General features: G+C 47.8%; 1 protein-coding gene and 1 long non-coding RNA gene across 5 annotated transcripts in view; one reads left to right on the top strand and one right to left on the bottom strand.

Moving 5' to 3' along the window:
- The window catches only part of HSPA12A (heat shock protein family A (Hsp70) member 12A), a 272,940-nt gene that overhangs the window by 83,992 nt on the left and 162,359 nt on the right, over positions 1-26,589 (bottom strand). The gene's annotated exons all lie outside the window — the stretch shown is intronic.
- LOC116666980 lies at positions 2,759-14,788 on the top strand. Its single transcript, XR_004323776.1, has 3 exons — positions 2,759-3,792; positions 6,354-6,359; positions 14,779-14,788. It is a non-coding gene; the product is annotated as an uncharacterized LOC116666980 (long non-coding RNA).

Genomic DNA, 26,589 nt, shown 5'->3' with positions numbered 1-26,589 from the left:
TTAGGGACAGCAATGCATCATGGTCATCTCTAGCATAGCTCCAGGCATGGGGCGGATGCACAAAGAACTTTTGTTACTGATGGTGACAGAGATGAAAGGGGACAGAAAGATACATCCTGCTGTTGGGAGGGGGAGGCACTACCAACTTAGTAATTCAACTTGAATTTATGCATGGTGGAAACTTGCTGCTTTTGAATGGATCTATTTTTTCTATCTCTTGGCACATGTGGACCAAGAGAAGGCAATGACCTTTTAGCTAATAAAATATGCTCAAATGACACAATGAAACACGATTATTTTCAAACAACAAATAACAATAAACATAATGAAGAAAATGAAAATCTCCTGGGAACACACCACCCAAAGGTAACCCCTGCTGAGGTTTCTACAGTGGGCTCTTCAGAACTCTTCCCCAGGTTTAAGTTACATCTGTCTGTAGGGTGTAATATGACCTAGTCCCTTCATGCCCACAGGGTCCCAGCTTCCCAGAATCCGGGTGGAACTTCCCCCAGTTGGATAGGTCAAGGGACCCTCCATTTGGGTCTTTGGCCCTAGGCAAAGACTTAGCTGCCCCCAGTCCCAACTTGGGACCATCTCCAGGCAGATACAAAACAGTCATTTTTCTTTCCCTCGTGTACAGACTGTGCTCCAAACTGGGAGTTTTTTGGGGTTATGAGATTCAACTCAATTGGAAAAGATCATCTGAGGTTTTCCAAGAAAGTCAGATTTAAAGACAGCATAGACTGAAGCTTTATTTTTGTCCAAAATAACCATGAATTATGAAGGCTGGGGGAACAGCTGGCTTTTGTGGAAAAAGAAAGAGTATGAGTAAGATTTATATGCTGATAGGAACATTGAAATGACTCTGAAAGGACCATTGAGTTACAGAAGGGACGAGTCTCTCTCACTTCCCTGTACCCTCCGGTGGGGTGTTCACATAAGGAAATCTGTGACTGGAGGATATGGGTGAGTTAACATTAGGATTTGCCCAATACCAGGGCTGAGTCCCACAGGACCCACCAGAGGTCCTCTGTTATGGCAGCCAAGGAAGTGATGAATTCCTTTATAACCCACTTTGGGGAAAATCCATCAGTTGCTACCACCCTATGGAAGTCATAACCACATATGGATTTACACTTTGACCCAGTAATATCACATCTAGGAATCTACCTATAAATATGAAACAACAGTGTAACAGCTGGGATTATTTGTAATTGCAAAATACTGGAAACAACACAAATGATCTTCATAGATTAGTTGAATATAAACTATGGTATATTCTTTCAAGGAAATTCTATGCAGCCATAGAAACAAAACAAAATCTCTATAAAGTGACATGGAGTGATTTTCAGGAAATATATTACTAAACAAAACAAGAAAAATATGAAACTTGTAAAATGTGCTTTATATTTTTTGTAAGAAAAGGAGAATATATATGTATTCTTAGTTTTGCACACACACACACAAAACCAGAAGCAATAAACTAGAAGCTAATAAAAATGGGGGGACACGGTGAAGGGGAATGGAGATGGCAGAGAGACATCTATGAATTTACCTTTTTATTTGTAGATTTAAATTGGAGTGTTTTATATATCCAAAGCCGAAATTAAATTCAAAGTATTTTTTTAAAAGCAAATCCTAAATTTGACGTAAAGAGAAACAAAAAAGCCTTACTGTGCATCATATAAGTGGAAGGTACACTATAACCACACAGAGAAAATCATTCATTCAAGTAACTTTGGGCATAGTAGTCTGTTTATCTTTATATGACATTTTCTAATCATAAAAAGAACTGCAAATACATATTGAACTTAATGTAATGGATTTGTTGTTGGTAGAGATACTGGTGGCATAATTCAGAAACTATTTTGTGTGTATGTGTGTGTATTGAAGGATAGAACAAATGAGCAAATATTTGATGTTGTCGGGGACCAGGGTTTTAACTATGGAGAGGGTAGATGCACATGTACAATGAGGGAAGGTGAAGAAAAACCTATGTGATTAGATTTGAATTAAATATATCAGTGCTTACTCATTGTTTTAAAGAATGTATAGTGACTAGTTCCATTCACTAAAAAGGCCTAGAAGCAACAATATCCCAATAGCAATGAGCCGTCCCAGAGCTTAGATCTTGATTTCCAAACACCATATCCCACTAAACGGAATCTGGGCTCACTGGAGATATAGCTAATTCTAGGACTGAGAGGGGAAAAATACAAGTTAAGCCTGAAACATCTCATTGTGGCAGAAAGTAAACATACGTTCTAAAACAGAGAAGTGTGTCAGGGATCTCAAAAGGACACAGGAGCCACTATGAAGAAATTCACATTGGCCAAATTTGGAACAATATGGGCAAAAAAAAAAAAAAAGAGAAGGAATAATGATGATAATTTATTACAATACATCAAATTTTAAAATTACATCTGAGTCCCTAAAAATATAAAAAATAAAACAGAAGATGTTTACAGAAAGAGAAAAGAAGGGGAAAGGAAGTTTTTAAGGATATTTACTAGTATTTATTGTACTATTCTTACAGTTTATCTGCAGGGTTGAGAATTTTCAAGATTAGAAGTTGAAGAGATCATTACCAAAAAAACAGCTATGTGAGGTGATGGATGTGTTAACTAACCTTATTTTAGTAATTATTTTACATAAATATCAAATCATGTTGTAGGTCTTAAACAGACACAATGTTACATGTCAATTATATCTCAATAAAGCTAGGGGACAATAGATATTCAAACTTTTTAAAAACTGAAAGGAAAAAGAATCATGCATGAAGGGGACATACCAGTAAGTTGCTAAGAAATGGGTCAGGAGATCCCGAGCAGCCCATTGTTCCCAAAGGGGTGATAGCGCCCCCTAGGGAGGGTTTACAACCTTAAGAAAACTCCCCGTTTTCTTCCACAGTCAGTGTTACCAGTTGTTTACAGAGACCATCAGTCTCTATATAGACAAATGTGTATACACATATGTTCTTTCCGTTTTCTTGCCCAACGGGAACACACTATGCTCTGTTCTGCACCTTTGGTTTTTCCTCCCTGCAACACGGTACTTGGACATTGTTCCATGGCCCATAGATCAGCTATGTTTCTCTTCTAGGCAGCTTGTCACTCCATTGCCTTAATGGACCATAATTCACTCAACCAGGTCCTGTATGATGGGCATTCGCTCCCTCTCACCCTTTAACTATGTCCATCTCCCTTCTTTCCCCACTCTTCACCTCCTTACCTCCTTGCCCAGTCCCTTGTCCACATCCAGTGTTGAGTTTGATCACCAGTGGCAGCCCTGAGACTGTAAGGTGACCAGCTCGTCCCGGTTTGCCTGGGACTACCCTGGTTGAAAAACTAAGTCTTGCATCCCAGGAACTCCCCCTGTGCTGGGAAGGCCAATGTAGTCGGTCACTCTATCTGGGAGCAAAGTGGAGGAGGCAAATGTGCTTCTGTGTAGAATTCACCCCCTCCAGAAAACTCTTCCAGACACCTCTGCCCAGGCCCCGGCATCCAATGACTTGTAAGTGAGAAGTGTCTGCCGCATCTTCAGATAAGGCTGCCCCACTCCTCAGCCCCTCACCAAGCTACCTGACTCCCTCTCAGAGGCATTCACATGAAAGTCCAGAGCTCCTCCCATGGTTTGAATGCTTGGAAAAGGCATAATAAATTAACCCAGATGGTCATTTCCTCCTGTGATTCAGTCAGCGTGGCCTGGCTCAGGGGAATCTCCTTGTTTTAATCATGTTTCTCTTCAAAATCACTCCTGCTAGGAGCAAGGGATGCCATTCACGTATCTTTGGTTCAAATTATCTCTCACCTATTCTGTCTTTGTAATTTAATAAGCTAGTAATTTTATTGAGAGACTACCTTTAAATAAATATTCCAGAGACCTAAAAAGGAAAAGCCAACATTGGCATAGTTGGGCCCCCAGGGAAACGCTGGGTTTGCATCCACAAGTCATCCCCAGAAAGATCCATCAGGCTGACAGCCTACGGTGTCCTGGTTGTGGAGTGAAGAGCAGCTGTGCGCCCAGGTACACCTGCCGAGGTCTGGCCCCAACTTGTGACCCTGAGATGGGCTAGGGTGGGAAGTGGGGAGTGGCGTGCCTCCGGGGTTGGGGGCAGTGCCCCAGCTGGTTCCAGCGGGTCCTAATGGATCTGCTCCATAGTGTCTCCTTATCTCCTGACCTGGAGAGAAAACCACCCCGGGAGACGTGGGCCCTGGAAGGAGGAAGCAAGAAGACAAGCAGAGGACAGGGGCCTGGGACTGGCTGGGTCACACAGGCCAGAAGGGGCAAGGGGGCTGCATGGGAGAAGGCTCATGCTCTGACTCCTCGCCCTTGGTCCAGATCCTGCATCGACCCCCTTTCCCCACCAGTGATGGCAGAGCTCTGGCCCCAAGGCAGGGCAGATGGGAGCTGGCACTGCTTTCTGACACCCTTTGCCCTCTAGGGCCTTGTACCATCCTGGGCTCAAGTCTGTTAAGGAAGTTGCACTTGGCCAGCTCAGGGTTATTTCTCACCTCCTTCTCCCCTGCCCTGGGGCAGACTCTCTTGGCTCCTTATTCCTTAATCACCACCCCCACCTTTCAATATCGGTGACTACCTCTTCTGATCTCTTATAACCCCAACATCTGACCTGCAGGGCTACGAAAGCAGCCCTTGGACACAGTTTGGCAGTTCCTCAAAAAGTTAAACCCAGAATTATCAAATGACCCAGCAATCCCACTCCTAAATGCACAGCCGAGATCACTGAAAGGCTATCTTCACACAATAACTAGCCCATGAATGTTCACAGCAGCACCATTCACAGCAGCCAAAGTGTGGAAGCAGCCCCAAAACTCCACCACTGATGAATGAATAAATAAGATGTAGTTTATCTAAACAATGGAACTGCTATTCAGCAATAAACATGAATGAGGTTCTGACACGAGCTACAGCATGGAGGCACCTTGAAAACTTCTGCTAAGTGAAAGAAGCCAGACACCAAAGGATAAATACCATGTGATTCCATTTATATGAAATGTAGGCAAATCCAGAGGACAGAAGGCAGATTAATGGCTGCCAGGGGATGGGGGAGAGGAGGCAGACAGTGGCTGCCCATAGGTGTGGGATTCTCATTGGGGTGATGGAAATGTTCTGAAATTAGATGGTGGTGTTGATTGCACGACCCAGGGAAAATACTAAAACCCCATGGAATTGTACACCATAAGCAGGTGACATGTATGTTATGTCAATGATGTCTCACTTTGTCTTAAGAAAGCCGTCCGCTGGGGTCACCCTGACTTTGACCCCAGCATAGCTCCGTATTTCCCACAAGCTGGTTCCTTTAAATCATCTTTAAAGCCCTGTGCCCTCTGCTTCCCATGGGCAGGCTTTTGTCTACACTGGCCTAACCTACAGACGTTGCCCAATTCTTCCCCGCCGGAGGAGCAGACAAATTTGGCGGGGGACAACGATGAGGGGGTGACAACCAGCACAGCACACCGAGACCCGAATCAGGCCATTCAACATCTCTGTCCCTGGAAGTCTTCTGGCCCAGCCACTACTAGGGTCTCCCCTCTGATCAACCATCATTCCAGCTGCCCTTTCTCCAGCCACCAACCTTCCTGGAGGGCAGACCCTCCATGCTGGATGGTGAGGGCCTCCTCTTCACAAATAAAACCCTAGGTGTGAACTCGGGTCACTTCTTAAAGAAGATCTTTTTTTCCCTCCCTGCTACAACATTGTCTTTAGTCCTTGCTCCAGCCCAGGAAATGGAGACAAGGAAAGTCAACTACCAAGTCACCCAACTACCAAGAGGGGGCGTGGGCATAGACTCCTGGGGTCTCCCATTGCGGGGGCTGGCGCTTAGGGCAGCCAAAGCACCAGGAACTTGCCCTCCGGAGCCATGTCTCCCTGTCTGGCCGTTACTTTTATTCGGAATGATGTTGTGGGTAAGATCTGTCCAGCTTCCCCCTTCTTCCTTAATTTGCTTGGCTCAAGGCAGCTTTGCAATCTCCCATCTAAGCCCAGGACTCAGGAGCAATTGATGGCTCTGAAACATGCTAATTAGGTTTAGGCAATAGAGCTCGATGAATTAGAGCAAAACTGCCATTGATTCAGTTATCAACTCTCCTGGAGACGCACAGAGCAGGAATCCAAAGACAACAGGGAGAAAAACAAAGAAACCACCTAAGAAGCCTATTTACCTCCCAAAGCTTTGGTCTTCATAGCAAAATATTTTTAAAGAAAATGACAGCTGAGGAAGACATCTTAACAAATGCAGGCCTCAGCCCCTTGGCTTAAAATTCCTTCCATCTAAAGCACGGTCCCAACAGTGCCAGCTCCTCGGAAGAAAGCCACAGCACTGAGGCTCAGAGAGGTCGGTGACTAGTCCATGGTTAACACAGCTGACAAAAATGGAGCCAGAAACCCTGGCTCTCACACAGTTATCGAGAGTTTGGCTTATGTGCGCCTTGTGAGCCCCCATGGTGAAGTTCAAAGCAAATCCTCAGATGAAAAGCTTCGTGCAGAACTGTTAGCACAGGCAGCAGGTGCAGACAGGGGGGGTCTGGTCCAGAGGCCACAGTGTGTGCCCGGGACAGCCAGGCTGGGTACGTGTGGACAGTGCCTGGCTGGACCAATCACAGGTCCTCCTGGGGTGTGTGAATTTGTGAAGGAGGCAGAATGGCTCAAAGTGAGGGCGTGGCTCAAAGTGGTACAAGATACACAGGTGGGTGGGGGTGGGGCGGTGGCAGGGAGCAGACCCCACCAGGCAAAGGGGCATGGTGAGAGGATGACTGAGCCCAGGCAGGAGGGAGCAGGTGGCAGAGGGAGACGCTGGGGCCCCACGTGGCCCAACCTGGAGCCATGGCTGGAATGTCAAAGGGTCCCATTTTCCTAGAGGCCATCTGGAGCCCTGGTTTTCACTAGATTTCTCCCTGTCCCCTCTCCTCGACAACCCTCCGCTCTTGAGAACAAGGAGCACTTCTGGCCACTGCCCCTGTCACCAACCTTCTCTGAATTTGCTTAAAACATAAAAGCCTCGTGGCCTGGAAGCCCTTTCTAAGTACACTTAGGCATCTCTCCGGGTGAGATTCTTATTTTCAAAGGGAAGAGCTCCTCTTCGCGCAGGCTCTGTGTGTGCTGGGGAAGGGGCAGTGGAAAGCAGGCTGGGGTGTGAGCTCAAGGGGCCTGTTTGCAAACCCGGGGCTGCAGCTCCTGGAAAGGGGGTGCCCGGGAGAGTGAGCGCCGCCACGTATATGCAGATGCAGAGGTTGTCCAGGCTCAGGACAACCTGGAGATGCCCCTTCCGACAGTTCAAAGGCCACTGATTTTGCCCCCACAGAGGACCTGGTTGGGCCACCCCAGCGACATACTCTCGGCAGAGGCACACTCATAGAGAAAATAAAACTAGAAGCTCACTCGGAAGGCCTGCTCAGCCAAGCAGGGAGGGCAGGATGGATGGAAGCCCTGATGGCCATTTGGGACAGAGGCCCAAACCGGAAACCTAGGGGTGAGCCCCGCAGTGAGGTCAGTGTCAGGCCTGGCGGGGCTGAGAGCCTCCGGGAGCTAAAATAGAAACTGATGCAGGAAAAGAATTTTAAGCTGTGCAAGAACCCAGGGCAGAGCGCGGTCTGAATCATCTCCAGGGGCTGGACACAGGGGCCGCCGAGGGTATTTCCAGAAGGAGTGAATCCGAAGGGATGGGACTGCGGCTGTGAAATCCCATCACAGGGAATCCTGCCAGCGCGCTGGACAGGGGCTCTCGGGAAGGGAGGAGGGAGGCCAGGCCGGCGGTTTCTCTCTGCAGTAGAAGGAGGGCCTCTCCCAGGCAAAGGAGCTCGTGGCAGGGTCCGGGCCCAGGTCAGGAGGATGACGATGCTGAAGGAATGCTGCTTCTGAGGAACCTGGGGACCAGAGACACAGGGTTGGGAGGCCCATGAGGGAGAGGGGGTGGCGGTCCCCTCAGGTCCACGCTGACGCCAGCACCAGTCCAGGCAGCTGCTCCAGGGGCTGCACCCCCAACAGCAAGCCTGCACCTAACCTTTCCCCACCTGCAGCTCCAGCTGCTCCTGTTGACTCTGTGAGGCATGAACCAGTTTCCCTGCACCCTCCTTCCTTTTCCTCTACCGAACAGCCAAGTCCCAGCAAGGCAACAGTAGGCCCACCCGGCCGAGGCATCTCCCCCATCTCCCCTCGAGGCCCAGGACAGACTTCCCGCCTGATGGGATGCCCTGCGAAGGTGTGGAGGTTTGACCAGCTGAGCAGCTGCGGTGGTACAAAAGCAGGGCCTGCATACAAGCAGCCAGCGGTGTTTTACCTCCAGAAACCTTGGCTCTGGCCAGGACCACCAGGCAACACCAGCCCAGAGGGCGGGAGGCCTGGACACCATGCCTCAGTCAGAGCAGCCTGGTGAGCGGGCATTGCCTTCCCTGCTCCCAGCGGGTTCTGAGAAGGGAGCAGGGGGAAGCCGTCCCGGGTGCTGGCCCACCTCCCCCTGTCACCTCTAAACCTTGCCTTCACTCCCTGCCCTCACTTATAATAAATAAGTAAACCAAAGAAGCAACTCTGACCCACCTCCTTATGCCCTAGCCAAGCCCTCAGGGGGGACCTCAGCCAACAGTCACCAATTACAGCCTGAGAAAGTCGTTCTCACTGACCAGCTCCTGGAAGGGATTCAGCTCAGCTAACAATTACTTTCTCACTGACCAGCTCCTGGAAGGGATTCAACTCAGCTAACAATTACTAAGCTCTATCTGGTCCCAGGCCCTGGGCAAGGCAAAGCTGCAAAACAGGCTACCCTCAGGAATTCGCAGGGCAAGGGGTAATAATCATTATCATGGCGAAGCAGCAGAGGGCTAGGTGATGGCAGACCTAGCTGCAAAGCATGACTCTCTGACCATTCAGCTGAGTAACCTTGGGCAGATCACTTACCCTCTCTGATCTTGAGTGTCATTAGCTGTGAAGTGGAGGTGGGGCAGAGGGCACAGTTAATACTCACCACGGAGAATGCTGTGAGGATCCCAGAAGATACTGGCCTAAGACCTAAGCCAGTGGTTCTCAGAATGTGGCCCCTGGACCAGCAGCATAAACATCATTCAGGAACTTACTAGAAAAAGCAAATTCTCAGGTCTCACCCCAGACCTACAGAACCAGAGACTCTGGGTGAGGCTCAGCCACTGTGCTGTAACAAGCTCTGGCCACAGTCGGAGACCCGCTGGGATAGGAGACACCACTAGTCCTCTCCAGTCTCTCCAAAGACAAGGCCCTGCTAGGATTTGCCTTTTGAAGATGGTGTTCATGGCTCAGCTTTATCTCTTGGAAGGAAATATCGGAGAGCAGGTATTAAGGAAGTCTTCTGTGTGACCTCAGCCCCTTGCCACCAGAAAAACTCAGATCCACCATCTAATAAGTTCCTCCCCTGGGGCCAGCATCTCGCCCACGCAGCGCTGGCTTGATTCCACAAGGCAGACCCTTCGAGCCTTGAGTTCCTCCTCCCTCGGCCCCAGAGCCCTGCAGGTCCCACTTCTCTTGCCTCGTGGCCTCCTGCTTGGAGGCACTGCCCAAGGTGCAGGTCCTGCTGCTGCCCTGTGTCTCCCACCTTCCTCCCCCAGGGGTCTCGGGCCACTCCAGCCGCTCAGCCAGCTTCCCACCACTGACCCTTCCAGGCTTCTCCCTCTTGACAGTTTCTTGTCATCCACCAGCCACTGTGCTCACTTGCCCTGTTCCTTCGGGGGTCCTCACCATTCTCTGCCCTCTCCCTCCCATCTTGTGGCCTGCCTGGCTCTGCTGCCTCACCCTTCGTTAGTGTCCTCCAGAAAGCCTGGCACCGGTCCTCACAACGGGCTGGGCCAGAAACCAATAACAGCAATCACTGCCATCAACATCATCTCAGCATCAACTCTTCATGGCCAAGAACGTGCGAGTCCTTCACATCAGTATCTCCATAGCCTTCAAATCTGCAAAGGGGCTTTATGACTCCACTTTACAGATGAGTAAACTAAAGGAACGACATGCCCAGGGTCACACAGGGTCACACAGCCAGCAAGAGGGAGGCTTGGGATTTGAACTCCTGCTTGTCTAACTCTGGGAGAGAGAGCACTGACCAGTATATCTTCCAGAAATGGGAGCTCTAACACTGACTGTTTCCTGTCTGTTCTCTGTTAGTTCACTCCTGCCCCGACCTCCAGGACAAGTCTGCTCCCCACAACAGCTGCGATGACCCTGGACTTTAGAGTCCCTGTGAGAGGTGACAGGAGAAGGACGCCCCCCCCTCCCCACCACGGGCCACCCAGGGATCCTCAGGGCTGCTGCAGTGAGCCCCGCCTTCCCTCTGTGCTGGGGATGGCTCTGGGCCATTTCCTTTGATTGTTCAGGGAAGCCTGAGCTCCGAAGGCCAGAGCTCAGGGGACATCAGGGGCCCAGAAGAGACTTCAATCCCTTTCCCAGCCCCTCGCTGAGGGAATGGCTGGCCTGACCCTGCAGCCCCTGTGGACTCTCTGTCTCTGGCATCTTGTGGAGGGCTGAGCCCTCCCCCACTGCATGGGGGCTGCTGGGGTGTGTGGCTGTGCCTTCTACTGTGGTCTCTTCGCAGGGCCCAGAACACAGCCAGGCCTGGGACACACCCACTGTGTGCTGACTCTGCCAAGGACTGCACTGCGGGCAGCTGAGTGCCACAAAGGAGGTGCATGTGGTCTTGGGTGGTGCGGGGGAGGGGCTTTGGGTGCACCTGCTGCCCTTGGGTCCTCTCTGGCCTCCAGTTAGGTCCTGGGTGCTACTTCTGGTTCGCCTACTGGGCCACCTCTCCTCACTCCAGGTTCTCTCAGAGCTGCTATGTCTTGCTGTCGACCCCCTTGGCCACATCCTCAGGCTGGTCTTACACCCAGACCTCTCCTGGGCAGAAGGGAAGACTCTCTCCTTTGTCTTCCGGCCTCCTGGGAAGTTCGCTTCCATCCTATCCTGAATCCTTTCCATTTATGGCTTACAGTAAAGCTCTGTGATCAAAGTCGGAGGGACTGACACTTCCTATTTAGAGAAAAGCTTTGGAATTTGGAAGACCTCTTTATCTCTAAACAAAGCCTGGCTTTCAAGACTATTGTTTTGCCAAGGAGGCAAAACAAAATAAAAAGTCGAATTTGATTGTCAGAGCTGAGCAATGAATTTATTACTCTAGCAGAACCCAACCCATTCCCTGAAGCACTTAAACCCATTGATTCAATAGATGCCGCAGAGCATCAGATTTAAGGACAATTAAAAACACATCTGTTTTATTTCTTAGAATTACCTCTGTATATGACGCTTAAAACTACAAACTGGTACAACATGAACTTAATGTAATCTTATTAGTTAGAATTATAAACAATATTTAGGAATAAATTATATATATTTACAAATATCTTTAAAAGCGTGATGCAAATACAACAACTTAGGGATGCAATGCATCATATAAATTGCTCAGTGACTGTAATAGGAACCTGGACTGGGTTCAAGAATGGGAGATATGGACAACCTGGACCCGGTTCAAGTTTGCTTTTAATTTGATTTACTCCGGAAGCATCAAAGAAGCAACGCAAAGGATAAATAGGAGCCAAGAACGCGCCCGGGTGGACCGTCGCTCGCGTATCCCTCCGAGTTGCACTTGAGCTTGACAGCCCAGCGACGGGAGCCGCGCACCAGGCTGGAGGAGCCGGCTCAGAGCTGCAGAGCCGCTCCCTTCACGCCCGCCCGGTCACCACCCTGTTGTTGGAGCCCTGCTGTGCGGCACTGCGCTCGCTGCCCGCTTCTGGGCCTGCACTGCAGCCTTTTCCGTTTATGCTGCCTGGTGAACTTTCCAGGGGCAGCTCCGGAATGGCCTGCCGCACTGACAAAGTGGCCAAAGTAATCCGAATAATAGGCAAAGAAATAATTTGAAATCACTGATTTTAGAATCATTCTTGCCTTTCTTTTCCAAACTCTTCATTTGGCAAACATCAGGTGGATACAGCGCGGGTGCGGTAGCCTGCTCCTCCCCCTCCCCTCCCCCTCGACCCTCCAGTCCCCACCTCATCCCTCCGCCCTCACATCTTTGCAAGGAGCCCACCACTCAGGCTTCCGCTGGCCCAGACCGGATGGAGACACTTGCGGTGGGAGGGGGCACTCCCAGGAGCGTGCTGGTAAACCTTTAACAACCAGCTCTCTCCCTCCGGACTGATATGTGCAGCGTTTGCAGATTCCTGTGCTGTTAACACTCCCACCGTGGCCGATTTAGGCCACCAACATGATGTCACCAAACGCGGTGTTGGGAAGAGATATGCACCATTATACAGTATTTCTGCCATATAGATATGAGACGTAAATAACCTCAGCGCATATATAACAGTAAAATAATTCCAAACGGCCGTGTTTTTGTCACTACTTTTGGTTTTAATAGAATATACTCAATTGTAATATTCTATCACTTAATTTTTAACAATAGCTGTTTTTAATAACTGACTCATAAAATTCCTGAAAAATGTAGCAATCAGCTCCGGTTCCAACACCTCGCCGGGCTGCCGCGGGGGCCACGGCAGGTTGGAAAGGAGAAGGATATACACGGTCCTGACGCTAGAACAAGATGCTTACTTGACATTTCCAAACAACGTAGCCTTAAATGTGCACCTGAGTTCGCTAATTTGGAGTAGGTTTTCCTCCTGCAAATTCACTTAATCTTGTGCAATGCAGTTAATTCGCAAGATGACTGGGCATTGACTGACTAGTCACACGTGAGCCTCAAGGTGGCGCTCTAACAGCAGGCAGACGGTGCCGAGGAGCCAGTTCAAAGCAGGCCCACTGACCTCCAGAAACCTGTCAAAAGGACCTGCACCCTGACTGAGGCTTTGTGTGGTCCTGTCAACACACAGATGAGAGATTCTCCTTTCTTGCCCACAATTCCCATAACCCAAGCCTGGCTTCATCCAAAAGTCCACAGCAGAGTGGAAGGGTCCCTCCGCTCTCGGGTCACAAAGTGCTGAAAGCTGATGTAGGTCAGTCCTCTCCTTCCGAGTTAGGCAACAAGACACCCTTGTTAAAATTCTCAAACTGACCGCCATCACTTGTGGTTCATGGTTTCAGTGCCATCCCAGGGCCTTCAGCAGCCGTTGCTGCTTCTCTTCGCAACATCACGATTTGCCAAGTCATGGATGAGCTCCTGGGGGCTTAGGCAGAGCCACCAGGGCTAATGGTCAGCACAACTTAGATTTGCAGCACACCCATCTGGGAGCCCAAAGCAAGCACGGGGACATAGGCAGAGCCTGCCCTCACGGAGCTTAGAGTCCATTAAGAGAAGGCGGCCACTAATTAGAGAAGGGCGGGGCCCAGAGCCAGATGTTCCAGGACCAACTGGTTCTCACCCAAATGGTGGGGATGCATGCGTCCCGTCCGCAGGCCCGCACAGCCTGGGGCACCCGGGAAGAGCAGGAGTTCCTTGCACATCTGCAAAGCTCACACGTTGTCTCCCCTGCCTCCCTACACACTTGGTTTGTCTGCAGACACAGCAGTTAGCAGCTGCCCCCTTGAACCGTCTTCACCCTGGAGTTCCATTTTCAACCTCCCCCATTTCATGGACCCTTTGGTGATCTGGAGAAACCTACAGATCCCTCCTCAGAATAGTGTTTTTAAATGCATAACATAAATCACATAGGAGTACAAAGGTACCTAATTATTTATCAGTATGATTATCAAAACACGTTTTAAAAAATGTGACAGAGTAATTAGTACCTGTGCTGCTTTGTGTGTGTGTGTGTGTGTGTGTGTGTGTGTACACATTAAATACCAAACACCTGGTAGACATTTATAACAACTGTACTCTTGAAGTAGATATTTCAAAATATCTACCCAAAAAAGGAATGTAATGTAAAAATACCTGTGATTTTGATGCATGACAAGCCACAGGCATTGCTCGGACTGTTTCGTTTGTTGCCTCTGCCACATTTCAGCTAGAGGTGAGTGAAAATCAGGACATACATTTTTTCCATCCCAATTCACTGACCCCTTGACTCCTAGTCTCGTTAAGATCTCCTGCTCCAGGCTGCCCTGGGCTCTCTCTCCACCACCCAATCAGTGCCTTGGTGTCCCCATCAATTATGATTACTGTGAGGCCACGCAGTCGGCCCCGAGTGACTTCACACACGCATGCTCAGATGCTCTCCTGGCTCTCTGTAGTCTACTCTTGCTGGGAAGATGTTTGTCTCTATGCGATGGCTCAGTAAAGGCTGATGGGGTGGCAGCAGGAACCACGTGGCCATAGGGTCCAAGGTGAGGCCAAGGCGACAGGCCCTCCTGCGTCCAGTGCCTTGTCCTCAGCCTATCCTTGTGGATTGCTTAATCATTGCTCAAAGGATCAAATTCAAAGCACTCAGCCTCTCTCCTCTCCTCCCCTGAGCTTCATCCAGGTTTTAATCAGTGTCCCAGCTGCCAGTCACACTGAGTGCTCCAGGGCCTGCCCTGGGCTCTGCCTCTCCAGGGGCTGCTCATGGATCCTTGGGCCCAGTTGTCAAATCCGACTCAACACAGAAAGGATTTCTTAAAATAAAGCTCAAATCATGCAAACCATGAAAGAATTTTATCATTCCGCTGCATTCATAAGAACAGAACGGTCATCAAAAGACAGCACAGTGACGGAGCAGGACGGCCTCAGAGTGGGTGGTGAGATTCATTTCACCTGTAAATGACCAAGGGCTGGTATCCAGGATGAATACGGCGCCTATAAGTCAATTTTAAAGAGACAGGGCATTAAAATAAAATGGGGAAAAGCAGTGATCGGGCACTTCACCGACAAGGCCACAGGAAGGGCACAGAGACATTTGCAGAAATGCTCAAGCCCAGTTGTGACTAGAAAATGCAAAGTGAGGCTATAATGAGATATCAGGTCCGCACTTGGACACCCTTCCTGTTTGTTTCCTGGTTTATCATCCTCTTCCTCCTACGGGAGTGTAAGTGTCACCACAGCAGTGGCTCTGCTCCCGACTCGAGTGGTGCCTGCATTCTGGAGGTGCTCAGTAAAGCCATGTTGAATGAATGGATACCTGAGTGAGTGAATGAATGAATGTCTAACGGTATGTCCAGGTGGTCGGTGTGGCTTGCGGTTGAGGTTGTCCACCCAGCGTCCCTTTAGCAGGAATTGTCCCTCCCTCCGCACGGCTGCCCCTGCAGTGACCGCGTCCTCAAGCAGGGCGTGTGCTGCTTGTCCCGGTTGAGTGGCTGAGGAGTGAGTCCCTGACTGAGCTGGGCCAGTGCCTCCCTTCCCTGGGTCTGTGAGTTGAGACAAGACAGACACCAGCAAGGATGGACTCTCTCAAGGTCTCGGGGGACTGAACCTGTAACACTGCAAAGGGTCAGGGGAAGGAGCAGCTCCCAAAGCCCCGGGCATCGTGCAGCCCCTAGGCCCTAATTACGAGTCCCCTACACTGAGTTCTGTTATAATCAGGAAGGTCCTGGCCAATCCAGGACCACCACAGAGTGCAAGGCCCTGGATGCTGAATTCCAGAGCAGAAATTTCCTGGCCTTTGGGAGACGTATCCTGAAAACCCTTATTGTGCCAGGCTCTGAGCTGGCTCTGAGGCCTGATTTCCCCATGTCCACTCTCAGACTCCTTTCCTCCCCACCCCACCCTTCCCATTATCAGAATGTTCAAACCCTGAAGTCGGGGACGGGGGTGATTTCTGGAATGAAGATAGTGACTGATGTCCTGTCAGGGTCCTGCTGTGGGAGGAGGTGGCAGGCACAGACACACGGAGCGAGCATGGGCACTGGGGACACAGCCCTGCCTCACGTACCCAAGGCTCCGGGACTGCTGCCCTTCCCCCAGGCCCCTCCACTGCCTCCCTGGGGCTCCCTCTAACGCTCCCCTTCAATGCAGGTGTCAGCAGGGGCCACCCCCACACCCTGCTCACCCCCAGCCTGGGGGATGCAAACTTGTGTTCTGATGTCCACCTCATCCTGCCCTCTCTCCCTGTCTCCCCATCTCATTCTCTCACTTCCCTGCTCCCCCTCTCCTCCCCATACACACATACACACACACACACACACACACACACACACACACACAGAGAGAGAGGCACAGATGTCCATCTGCCCACTGAGCAGTCACCCTTCCCTCCCCAGAAATGGTCCCAACACCCCCAGCCACCTCAGCCTAAGCCAGGTGCACACGTGACCCCACCTGAGCCCACCCTCCTGAGCCCTCTGCCCCCACAGCCCTAACACCCCGGAATCAGCCTTTTCCTTCCCTTCCCCCTCCCAGCACCTGACCAGCCTGGCCAGCCTGGACCCCCGCAGAGCAAACATCTAGCAGCGCCCCCCCCCAGGCATTGGGCCCTTCCTGATGTACCTCCTAACTCTCCTGCCTCACCTCTCCCCATCCTCTCACCTGACCCCCGGGTCCCAAACTACTGGCAGCTCCCTGAGGTGCCTGTGCTCTTATGTCCACGGCTTTTATCTCCTCATCAGGGCAAGGAGCTCCCTCACACCCTCGGCTCCTCCCTGTCCCCACTGCCAGCTCTGGCTCATCCCTGGGGCTCCGCTCAGGACCTGCCCCCAGGAAACCCTGACTGTGCTCCCAGCTGAGTTGTACCCGCTCTGCACCACGTCACACCCATGCCCACGGCTCCCATCACATGGTATAGAATCTTCTGCCAGCAGGTACCGCGTTGGGAATCCCTGCAGACACTTTTGGAGTTCCCCTCAGAGGGCAGCTTCAGGCCCGCCTCTCATGGAGGACCTGGGTTTTTCTGTAGGTGGACAGAGGAGATTCTGGAACAGAGGCCTGTAGCAAATCTCAGCAGGAGGGGCACAAGATCAGGTCCAGGTGGGGCTTCAGGGAGAACACGCAAGGCCTGGGTGCAGGTGGGGAGGCTGGGAAAGGCCTGGGAAGAACGATTCTGCACCTGGGCTGTAACCTGGGGCTGAGGACGGGGTCCCAGGGACCTGTGACCACTTGAATTGAGACCAATATTTTTTCTGGATAGAAGTTCCACTGATTTTGTCAGAATCTCAAAGTGTCTGAGATCCAACAAAGGTCTAAATCACTGTTCTCAAAGAAAAATGTTCATCCTCATTTATAATTAAAGAAATGTACATTTAAGTCAATGAGATATTCTTCACCTATCATAGCAGCTTTCATCCCGCCTGCCCAGTAAAATCTCCTGGGGAAATTAAGTGCCAGTGTCCAATCCTCTTAACATCCACTGCTCCGCCCACCAACCCCATACAAACACAAGACTGTCCAATTGTGACTTAATTGGCCTGGGATATGGTGCAGGCTTTGGCATTTTGAGAAAGCTGTCCAGGTAATGCTGACCTCGGTCAAGAGTGAGAACCAGTGACCTGTCAGACTGGCCAAGGACACTCATGCAGGGATTGTATCTCATGCATTGTGTGGGAGTGTAGACTGGTTGAAAAGGTCTTCGGAGAGCAATCTGGCAATGAACGTGAAGGCTACAAGTGCCGGCACCCTCTGGCCAGCTGTTCTGTCTAGAAGAATGGAGTCTACAGTAGATCTTGTGCCTGTGCTTAAAACTGCACGTACAGAACGGTCACTGCCCTCTGCTCCTGAGAGCAAAAGGTTGGAAAGAGCCCAAAGGTCCCCTAGGAGGAATGGTTAAATCAAGCATGGTGCCTCCACACAATAGAATACTCTGTAGCCGGTAAAAACCACCTGCAGCACTCTGTGAACTTATGTGGAAGGATTTCCACTGAAACCATAATTGCAAACCAGGAGCCAAGAGGAGTGCATTGTTTGTGAACATGGCCGTGCACATCTACATTTGCAAATACATGCAGACTCTCTGGGAGGACGCGCATTGCTGAAACCTCTTAGCAGTTACTGCCTTTGGGGAGAAAACCAAACCGGGGAGCTAGGATGGAAGGAGAGGACACTTGCTTTCACCTGCTTCCCCTTTTGTATTGTTAGAATTTTTGTCATGAATATGCATTGCTTTCTCAAAAAAAAATTAAGATGAAAGGGAAAAGAAGGGAGGAGGAGGGGGGAGAAGAGGCAGTTACATGACACAACGACTAAGTTGCTGCGGAGGGCGCTGATTCGAATGTGGGTGCGGTACGATGATGCTCCCAGCTTCAGAGTTGAGGCTGGGGTGGGGGTGGAGGGGACCCTAAATCCTCCCGGCTCAAGTCGGGCCCTGGAGCCAGACGTAGGCTAGACCACAGTGGATGTGTGGATGCATTGACTGGGACTGAGGGGTAGGAGAGGTGTGGGGGCGTCGTGGAGCAGGGCCAAGGGGAGGGTAGGGGAGAGGGGAGACTGCAGACAGATCCCTCCTTCATGCCACCTCCACGCAACCGCGTTAAAGGAAAAATGTATGTCATGGCGCAAACTGGAAGTCACAGGACACACATCTCATCTCTGCTCTGGCCACAGAGATGACATCCTGCAAAATTCTATACCCTGGCGAGCAGTGGGAGACGGCGGTGCGCACAATGTCCTGTGAACACCGCCCTCTTGTGGTGCGGTCGGTGAACTGCGCTCAGGTCCACAATCGTGCTGCTTAAGTGTTCCGAACTGAAGAAGGAAAAAGTACAATTTAATTCTCAAGTGAAAAGAAATACTCAATGAGAAAAGTACAAATCCAAACAAAAGCTCATGTTGTAAGTGTAGTGCATATGCCAGCTCCCAGTGAACTCTTCTCCAAATATAAAAGTTTTTTCATATATATCTATTCAAATTCTAAATGGTAATAATACTGAAAAGCACTAAGGAGGAGAAACACCTGCAGTCATTAGGTTGTGATCAATAACTCCTGTTAACATTTTAGTGTGTATTCCTCCACACACTCTATAAACATATACACACAGAGAGACATAGCCACATTTACATCAATGGGACCATGCAACACACGCTGTTTTGTAGCCTGATTTTTTTAACTCGTAATACATTGTGGACATTTGCACAATAAATACACACTACATCACCGTTTTTTATGTTTTAAATTGTAAAATTTGTGAAAATCTACCCACAGAGTAACACAAATGAAATGTGTATATTAATGCATTCACAACAGACCGATTGAGTCAATTATGGTAGAACCAACCAGTGGAGTACTATGCATCTATCAACGTAATGTATGTGGTTATACGTCAAAGATCATGTAATGAAATAAAACTACATTGCAAAACAATATTTATAGAACTATTTTGAATACTTATAGAACTATTATAGAATATTTATAGCACTATTTTAAGGGGAATATATGTGTCTGTATCCGAGGAAGGAATGTTACTTGAAGGTACAGGAAATATGATTGGGAAGACAAAGGATCTGTAAAATTTTTACTGTTCACTTTGTCTCTTCTGTATTGTACGATTTTTAAAAATATTAGCGTCTTGATGATAGTACTCTGAAGCCTGAATGCACCGTGACTTATTTAAGTAATCCCTTATTGATGGACATCTAGGTTGTGCACAACTTTCCTCCTAGGTAGCACCTTGCACATGAGTTACTTACTGTGTACTTGTCTGATTATCACCCTGGGTCAGTTCCTGGGTGTGGAACTGCCTAGTTTTCAAACCAGCGCCATCCCTGATTCTATCAACACATCAAATTTGACATGATGGCTCTCTGTCGACTGGGTTCCTGAAGTGCCTAATGTCTGTGTCTTGGTTGGGAGGACATTGCCTGGGCATGCTTTGTATCTCTGGAGGCTCTGCTTTGCTGGACTGTGGGTCAGATTCACTGGATCTTTCATGCCCAGATGTCCCTCTTAATGTCTTGACTCCATTCATCACTACACCTCCATGCCTGTTGTCATCCTCTGCCCACAGCTGCCATGGTGAGCCTTTCCTATCAGACCTGCTCACACTCGCCAGGGGCTTCACTCCACACTGGAAATTAACCAAGGTCTTCACCATGGTCCCTGAGGTGCCCCTGCACCATATGGCCCTGTGAGCTTTCCAGCCTCATATCTTCCTCCTCCTCCTGCCCTCACTCTACTCGGGCCACACTGGCCGGCTTGATATTCCTGGTACTCCAAGCACACACCAGCCCCAGGGCCTTTGCACTTGCTGTTCCCTTTGCCTAGAATACCTGTCCTCTAAAGACCTTCAAGCCTCTTCCTTGAGTCATTCATGTCTCAGCTCAACTGCTGCCTCTTCGGAGACACCCGCCCTCTCCAGACAATGCCTCCTTGGTCAGTTTTGTTCCTTCCTAGCCCTGAGACTGTATTAGGCATCTACATGTTCACTTGCCCTTGGCGTTCCTCCCTCATTAACTACAAACTCTGTGAGAGCAGGAAGCTGTCGTGCTCGTGCTGTGTCTCCAGCACCCGGGACAGCGCCTGGCACGTGTAGCTTCAGTAAGGACTTGTCACTTAAATGAATGAGAAGCTGGCGCCACCTGGAAAGTGAAGCCTGAATAGCCTAGAGATGCCATTTCTCTTAACTGCTCCAGAATGAGGTCAGCTGTGTTTAAATCATCTTTTCCATTTCTGTGGAGCTTTATCAGGGAAAGCTGACAGAACCTTTTTAAATGCGACCATTTGGGAGAAAAATTGCAAATGGGTTATTATTCAGGAAAAATACTTTTCCTCCAAACCAGGGTAGCACATCTACCCCACATACTTGCTCCTTCAGAGAAAAATAGAAAGGTTAATATTGCCCCATCAGAGGAAAGGAGCCAATTAGCGAGACTGTGATTCAGAAGAAGAATAGAGGTTAATTGCTTGGAGTCCACATGTCTCAAATGCCTAATGCTATATCATTATTTTTTAGCTACATATTATTCATTTCACACACTTAAGTATTCCACCTTATTACTAATTAGTAATTCCTTATCCTTAAATTTTACCCAATTCAGGCTGTCATCATAGGGCCCCCCATTTCCCCCAAGATGTAACAAAATTGTGGAGAAAAGGTTGGCACCTCCTATTCATTACCTGCCACCCCCACCAGCGTCCCCCAGATTCACCTCTCCTCTTTCCCTGCCTGCTGGAGCTCCTGTCTCAGCCTCACTCCGACGCCAGGTGTTCCCTGCATCCTCTACGTCCCAGGCACTGTTCTAAGCTGTCGGGCAAAAGATGCAAATTCTCCTTGCTTGGGTGACCTTGTTCCTTTTTAGAAAGGCCCACCACTTGGCACCCTGGAAATGTTAATAGGTCAGTATTTCCTGGAAACATAATCATAACAATAATTATAATAGCAATGATGGCTGTAAATGCTTACTGAACATTTTTATGTCCCAGGTGCTATGCTGATGAATTTTAGGTGCATGATTTTGATCCATATGAAGAGATGTACATCCAGGTACATCGGTCCTCTAAGCAAATGAACGGACCAACACCAGCCTAGCTTCATTTCTGCACCTGCTCAGCCTGGGAGAGTTCGCAAGAAAGTATCTATTTGTTTTCTCCTCTGGCATGTGGGTTGTCTAAAGCCGCACTCGCCTGTCCACTGCCCTACCTCAAGAGGATCCCAGGCACCTAGCAAGCCTGCAGAAGCACCCCGTCCCTTTTGGCTGGTCTATCTGGGATTGAAACTGTAACCGAGCAGGATCCTGTGGGGCCTTCTTGGGACAGACCCACCCCCCACGTCCTCCTCGTGCCCCTTATTTGTAGAAAAACTTTACTTCCCCAAGTTTAAATTTAATCAGAGAAGTAAGAAAATGCAGGAAAAAAGGGAAAATAAGCAAGACAAAATAATGATACTTTAGCCATTAAACAAAGTCAAGGACCTTTAGTTCCTCCTCAATGGCTATGGATAATATTCTGAGCCATGTCTTTAGAGCCGTTTTGCAGATAATGAAACCTCAACCAGATGGGAGAAGTTAAATGTATGCTGCCCACAAGCACGTGGGCCCCAGACCAGTTGCAACCAGAAGGTTGATGATGTTGACTCCTGGTTACCTCCCCACCAACCAATCAGAAGGATGTCCATGAGCTGATCACATACCCTGCAACCCTCTCCTAGCATGTAGCCCTTTCCTCTTGCCCCTATATGATCTCTGAGCAAAATCTGGAGAGTCGGGAGTTGGTTCTCTGGGACATGAATCCACTGTCTCCCCAGGATAGCCAGATTCCTCAGTAAAGCTGTTATTTCTTTTTACCCAACACTTGTCTCTCAATATTGAATTCTTGAGCAACGAACAACTGAACCTGAGCTTGGTATCAAAACCACACTCCTCCCACCTCCTTGTCACAGAGACATGGGCAAGAACATGCAGGATGCAAAACAAGCCAGAATCCCAGCAGCCCCACCCTGGACTTGCTGGATGGCAGAAATGCTGCCTTCAGAAATGACACCATGTCTGGGGTCATCCCTGAAGCAGAGCTGAATGATGAGGCATGTGATGTGGAGGCCCCCCTCCCTTCCCCCTTCACAGGGTAAAGATGCTTCTGACAAAATGAGCTGGGGAATGGCCCTCTTCCTCTGAAATTAACAGTCCTAGACTATAAACCAATCGTGTTTACTAAAAGACCTGATGGGAACGTGTGCAGGAAACAAGGAAGGCTTTACAGATTTGGAAAAGAACCAAAGAGAATTTCCAGAACTGAAAATTATTAAAGTTAAAACCTCCTGGATAAGAGAATCCATAATTAGAAATAGATTTGAAGAAATGATCCATCCAGATCACAGATCTGAAGACACTGTCCATCAAAGGACAAGAGCTGCAAAATACAAAAGGAGATTATGAGGTGAAGAGTATAGGGGGAGAAGTTCTATAAGGAAAAGAGAATGTGGCAGAGACAACCTAAGAAGAGACAAGGGCTGAGACCCCTCCAGGGCTGAGAATCTTCTAGCACCAGCGAACACTGCCAACCTCTGGATTCAAAAAGCCCAATAAATCCAGGGCAGGGAAAAATGAAAAGAAATCCATCATAAAATAAAAGGCACGTAAATAAAATAAAATAAATAAAATGAAATAAAATAAAAGACACATCATGACTGGATAAAGAAGTTGTGGTAAATTTATACAATGGAATACTACTCGGCCATAAAAAGAATAAAATAACCTCATTTTCAGCAATGCAGAAGGACCTAGAGACTATCATTCTAAGTGAATTAAGCCAGAAGAGAAAGAAAAATTCCATATGATATCACTCATATGTGGAATCTAAAAAGAAAAAAAAAAAAGGACACCATGAATACGTCTACAAAACAGAAACAGACTCGCAGACATAGTAAACAATCTTATGGTTACCAGGGCAAGGAATGGGAAGGGATAAATCTGGGAGTTTGAGACTTGCAAATGTTAGCCACTATATATAAAAATAGATTTTAAAAAAGCAAGTTTCTTCTGTATAGCACAGGGAACTATATTCAATATCTTGTAAAAACCTTTAATGAAAAAGACTATGAAAACAAATATATGTATGTACATGCATGACTGGGACATTGTGCTGTACACCAGAAATTGACACATTGTAACTGACTGTGCTTCAATTAAATAAAGACAAACAAACAAATAAAAAGACACATCAAGGTGAAACTGCAGAATATCAAAGACAAAGGGAGGATCTTAAATGAGGTCAGAAAGAAAAGACAGAAGGTTTTCAACAGAACAACAGACTGATGATTGACTCCTTATCAGCAAGAACTGAAGCGAGGAGCATGGAATGATACATTTGATGTGCCGGGAGAAAAATAACTGTCAACCTAGAATTCTGTACCCACCAAAAATATATTTCAAGAACAGGTGAAATGTGGACATTTTCAAAGTAGCACAAAACTAAAAATGTGCACCAGCAAAACTCAGTAGAGGAAATTCTAAAGGATGAATTTCAGGCAGAGGGAAAATGATTTCAGATTGAAGATCTAAGGTGTAAGAAGGAATGAAATGCACATTTAAACAAACATTGACTATATAACAACAACAAGACTGTGGAGTTAAACAAAAATAGAATGAATACAACAATACAATGCAAGTGAGGAGAGGGAGGATGAAATCAAAGTGTCCTGAGCTCTTTGTCTGGTGTGGAGGGAAGGTAAAGGAATTTATAATCTTTAGATTCTGATAAATTGAGGGCGCACATTGTAATTTCTAGGGTAACCCTTAAACTAACAGAAACAGAGTATAACTTCCAACCTAACAGAGGGGGAAAGTGAAATGAGAAAAAATAATTTGACAGATAATACGAAAAAGAGAGGAAAAGAAAAAAAATCAGCATACGATGAGATGATGGTAGGCACAAATCCTAATGTAAATGATTCTAATAAATGTAAGGAGACCAGTGCTCCCGGTAAAAGATAAAGCTTATAAAATAACATTTTTTTCAAAATTCAACCTTTTGCTATTTATAAGAATCACAACAAAACTTAAGGCTATAGAAAGGTGGAAAGAAAAAGAGTGGGAAAAGATATACAAGGTGAACTAACAGAACATTAAGAAAAATGACTATGTACTGGGTCATAAAGCAAGTCCTAAACCACTTCAAAGGACTAAAAACATACAGGTCACACCCTCTGATCACAATGTGTAAACCAGAAATCAATAAGAAAAAGATACTTCTTTCAAGTCCACATATTTGGAATTAAGAAACACACTTTGGGGTTTTTTTTTTTTTGGTGAGGGTGGTAATTAGGTTTCTTTATGTATTTTTAAATTATTTTTTTATTTTAGTTTTTAGTGGAGATACTGGGGATTGAACCCAGGACCTTGTGCACACTAAGCATGCACCCTACCACTGAGCTATACCCTCCCCCTAAGAAACAAACTTTTAAATAACCCTTTGGTTAGAGAAGAAATGATCATCAGAAATAAGAAAATATTTAAAATTTGAACAATAAAACTGACTATAACTCAATAAAAAATAAGTAAAATAAATTTTTAATAAACAAATAAATAGTACTTGAGAAAAACAAACGAAAAAATTGAACAATAAAGAAAATACTCTATATCAAAACTCATGGAATACAGCTAGAGCAGGAGAAATTTGTAGCCTTCATTGCTTATATTTTTTTTAAAGCAAAAAGAAAAAATGGCCGAAGATGAATGAGCCAAGCATCTGTCTTAGAGGCTGGATGAAGAAAATCAGAATAAACCCAATCAACCCTAAAGCAGGTCTCTCTGGAGCACAGATTGCCCTCAAATCCAATAATGCAAAATGGCCTCCTCCCACCCCGGGGGGCTCCCTTGCATCCCCTCGGGGTCCCTTTCACTCTTAGGTAGCGTTTCACCAAACACGCTAGGCTGTCTGCTTGTGGTATAGAAGATGACTTTTGGTGATCCTCAGGCACATAGTTATTTCAATACTTTAAAAAAAAATAGTTTCCGCCTACTTAAGAACATGTAATGTCATTTTCTACTTATAGTAGGAAAGTATGGTTTCCTTTAAAAATACATTTACTTAGTTAAAAGGATGAAAAGTCAAAGGGAAATATTAAATAAATAAGACAATAGTCTTATTTGGCAAAAAAAAGTCTCATTTCTAAAATGAGAATAGTCATAGTTCCTGTCTTACTGCACTGTGATGAGGATTAAATGGGTTATACACAATATAATCTAATACTTCATGGATTAATAGATCACTCGTAAACTTCCTAACAGTCCCTGGTACTTAATAAGAACTCAGTCAATGTTAGTGATCATAACATTTATAATAATTGTTACTTGAATGATGAGAATTCGAGAAACACTAATTCGATAACGCTCCAAAAATGAACTTTAGACCAGTGACAAAATCTGCAGGGCAAAAGGGAAGTGGAGAGTCTGGTTTTCACGGCCCCCCTGCCCCCTTCCACGCTGACATTCACACCGTGCAGCCCAGTGCAGGGCTGGTGGGACTTAGGATGTTACCACTTCTCCAAAATCTTCGTTTAAAAGGGCGAAAGCCTTTACCACAAACAGTCCAGCTGTGGCCTTGAGGCGTCCCACGCAAGGTGCAGGACAGAGATTTGGGGGTGAGCCACCCAGTCTCGGGGCATCTCTTAGAGGGGACACCTTCAGCCCAGCAAGCCTTCTGCCTGAGGTGGAGAACAGGGTCCCAGAGCTCAGGATGACTGACCTCTATGATTTGACAAAAGTAGTATCTTTGGGTGCTTGATGGCTTTTCATGCCAGGAAAACTTAATCTGTCATCTTCAAACTCTAACTGTATCGTTTCCTCTCCCTCCTCAAAGATGACTCGCAGAGTTCCTTGGTGGCTTCTCCACTGCAATGATTTTATTTTCCCTGAACGACTGTTCCTGCCCCTTGGGGCCCATTCTTGAGGTCCTGGAAGGAAACTTCACGGAAAGCGAAAGCTACCAGGGCGGCATACATTTCGTGTTGCCGCACACAGGAGCGGGCTGACAGCACTGACTCCCTGCGGCCACCAGGGGGAGCTCCAGCTTTCTCTTTGGAGCCCAGGACCTACGCGGCTCCGCGTTCCTCGCTCTTCCGTTAGCCGAGTGGCCAGTGGGACACTAATAAACACGGGGCATGTCTGTGTAAATCCTATCTGCTCCTACTTCTTGGCTGTGCACAGGGTTGCCAGCGCCTCGCTGAGGGCTGCTTCCGCATTGGGGCCTTGAGCCCAGGGTCTTACAGTCTGATGGTGGAGGGGATGGGTGGTGGGAGGATCCAGGGACCTGGAGTCAGACACGTGAGTCGCTTGTCAAACGTGTGCTATGAACACATCACTTGTGCTTTGTGTAAGTGGTAAGTGTCACAGGG

This window comes from Camelus ferus, chromosome 11 (genome assembly GCF_009834535.1).
Source record: "Camelus ferus isolate YT-003-E chromosome 11, BCGSAC_Cfer_1.0, whole genome shotgun sequence".
NCBI classification, from domain to species: domain Eukaryota; kingdom Metazoa; phylum Chordata; class Mammalia; order Artiodactyla; family Camelidae; genus Camelus; species Camelus ferus.
This window is presented reverse-complemented; position numbering and strand designations above follow the sequence as displayed.